Here is a 2,500-nt window from a genome sequence, read left to right on the forward strand (position 1 = left end):
TTTGAGATGTGAGGGTTGGAAAGGCCTCCAAATGCCCCCAAATGAATACCATGAAATTCTTGGTGCACGAAAGTTTTGAGTTCGGAGGGTTTTGCACATGGCCAATGTTGGCGGTGCACCGCGGCATAGCTAGAAGGCTTGGTGGGGAGTTTTGTGAAAAAATGAAATTCGTGGTTTTTGAGATGTGAGGGTTGGAAAGGCCTCCAAATGTCCCCAAATGAATACCATGAAATTCTTGGTGCACGAAAGTTTTGAGTTCGGAGGGTTTTGCACATGGCCAATGTTGGCGGTGCACCGCGGCATAGCTAGAAGGCTTGGTGGGGAGTTTTGTGAAAAAATGAAATTCGTGGTTTTTGAGATGTGAGGGTTGGAAAGGCCTCCAAATGTCCCCAAATGAGTACTGTAAAAGTGTTGGTGCACAAAAGTTTTGAATTGGATGCATTTTGCACTTGGCCAAGTTGGTCGGTGCACCGCGACTAGATAGCTTGGTGCCAAAATTTGTCAAATTTAAGACCTTGGCCAAACTGAATGAAATTTTGTGGGGAGGTTCCTGATATTGTTTAGTGGTGGACTGGAAAAAATGAGGTCGAAATTCGAAGTCTACATGTGCTTTTCTATTTTTCCCGATTTTACACATACCCGGTAAGTAAAAAAAATAAAAAAAATAGTTCCCCTTGGAGAAAAATTATGAAATTTGGTGAGCAAGGAGATACCATTATTCTACGAATTACTGCAAAAAATCGCATCAAAATTCGAAGTGTAGCCCGAGATATGGACTTATGTCTGCTCAAAAAAAGTGTATCTACTTGTACAATTTTGCCTTTTGCATATTAACCTCTTATAGGGGGGGAGTGCTCCTTGAGCCGGCCAGCTCCACACTGGCAGGTTTTAAAGGGAGCTTGATGAGGCCTCCCCCCTCACGTGGTGCGTGCGTTAGCATGTTTATCATGGCACAACTAGCCTCTTCATAGTTGTTGAGCTTTATTAATACCAACACACGGTCGTCACTGATCGTTGGTTAGCTCGGCAGCTAGTCCCTCGGATATTGTGGAAAGTTATTTTCATGCCTAGCGATGCTTGACCATGCGTCACTTGATGTTTCCATTTGCTTGCTTGCCCATGGTAGGTGGGGGGTGGACCGTCTTGTGGTGTGGTGTCTTGCGAACGTGAGGGTGTGTGAGTTGTAATCGAGATGCACTTGCTGGCTGGCTCCATGCCTTGCGTATCGAACGGTCAAGCATGCATCTCTTCCATTTTCACCCGTTGCCTTGGGTGATATTGGTTGATCAGTCCCTGTGTTGCCTACCCACTAGACGGTACTTCTGTGGTTGCTTCGAATTCTATCTTTCCATCACGAAGAGGTGTTGGAGGATCCTAATGTCACGCACGTGTTCCATCTAGTGAAACATCTCAGTGATGCACGTGTTGTGGCTAGTTCTTTTGGATGCGGTGCATTATATGAACTCGGGTTTACTTTAGCGACCCAGTTAACATAATTCGGTTGTGTCCCTTGATTGAGACGTTGTCCTTGAACTTGTGAGCAATATCGTTCTTCCACAACCCGTCGTCTTGAGTGCGATGGAAGGCAAATAAGATGTGCTTTGGCATGTCATGCACGTACTCGATTGCGGGAAGTGTGAGAAAGTGTTGTTGACAACCCGTGGGAAATGGAATGTGGCAAATCGTGATGAGCTCTTCGTGGATCTGCGAAGAAGACGACCTTTGGGCCTGTTGGAAACGAGGGAGGCGATGTTGAACTGCGAAGAAGATGGACTTTTGGGTTGTTTGAATCAATGGGAGGCCACGCGAGAACTCCGAATACTATGGACTCTTGGGTTGTTGGAAGCAACGGGAGGCCCCGCTAGAACTCCGAATACTACGGACTCTTGGGTTGTTGGAAGCAAGGGGAGGCCCCGCTAGAACTCCGAATACTATGGACTCTTGGGTTGTTGGAAGCAAGGGGAGGTCCCGCTAGAACTCCGAATACTACGGACTCTTGGGTTGTTGGAAGCAAGGGGAGGCCCCGCTAGAACTCCGAATACTATGGACTCTTGGGTTGTTGGAAGCAAGGGGAGGCCCCGCTAGAACTCCGAATACTATGGACTCTTGGGTTGTTGGCAACGACAACTTGGGGGGATGACACTGGAAAAGAGTGAACTAGGCCAAACTGCGAACAAGGCAACTTGGGGGGATGACACTGGAAAAGAGTGAACTAGGCCAAACTGCGAACAAGGCAACTTGGGGGGATGATGCTGGAAAAGAGTGAACTAGACCGAACTGCGAACAAGGCAACTTGGGGGGATGACGCTGGAAAAGAGTGAACTAGGCCGAACTGCGAACAAGACAACTTGGGGGGATGATGCTGGAAAAGAGTGAACTAGGCCGAACTGCGCCCAAGGCAACTTGGGGGGATGACGCTGGAAAAGAGTGAACTTGGCCAAACTGCGAGGAGGGCAACTTAGAGGAAAGTTGGAAACGAGGGAGACTTAGCCGAACTGCG

The sequence above is a fragment of the Vigna unguiculata genome, unplaced genomic scaffold (genome assembly GCF_037176805.1).
Source record: "Vigna unguiculata cultivar grain cowpea cultivar isolate G323 ecotype 2 unplaced genomic scaffold, ASM3717680v1 ptg000051l_ERROPOS240733, whole genome shotgun sequence".
Taxonomy (NCBI): domain Eukaryota; kingdom Viridiplantae; phylum Streptophyta; class Magnoliopsida; order Fabales; family Fabaceae; genus Vigna; species Vigna unguiculata.